The following is a 205-nucleotide window of genomic DNA, read 5'->3' as shown; positions in this document are numbered from 1 at the left end:
TATAATCTCAGTCATTGAAACAATTGCAATTTATCGTAACACCAGAAAGAGTCAACAATAGAGGTTTTCAGCAAGTTCACATACTCAACTATCTTGTAGTCTTCTATAATTGCTAACACTCACGCAATACTTGTGGTTATGGAGTTTCAGCCAGACACTGAGAAAGATAGGGGCTTATTGTGTTGCCTCCCAATGTATTCACCTT

The sequence above is a fragment of the Triticum dicoccoides genome, chromosome 6B (genome assembly GCF_002162155.2).
Source record: "Triticum dicoccoides isolate Atlit2015 ecotype Zavitan chromosome 6B, WEW_v2.0, whole genome shotgun sequence".
Classification (NCBI taxonomy): Eukaryota; Viridiplantae; Streptophyta; class Magnoliopsida; order Poales; family Poaceae; genus Triticum; species Triticum dicoccoides.
Note: the sequence above shows the minus strand (reverse complement) of the source record.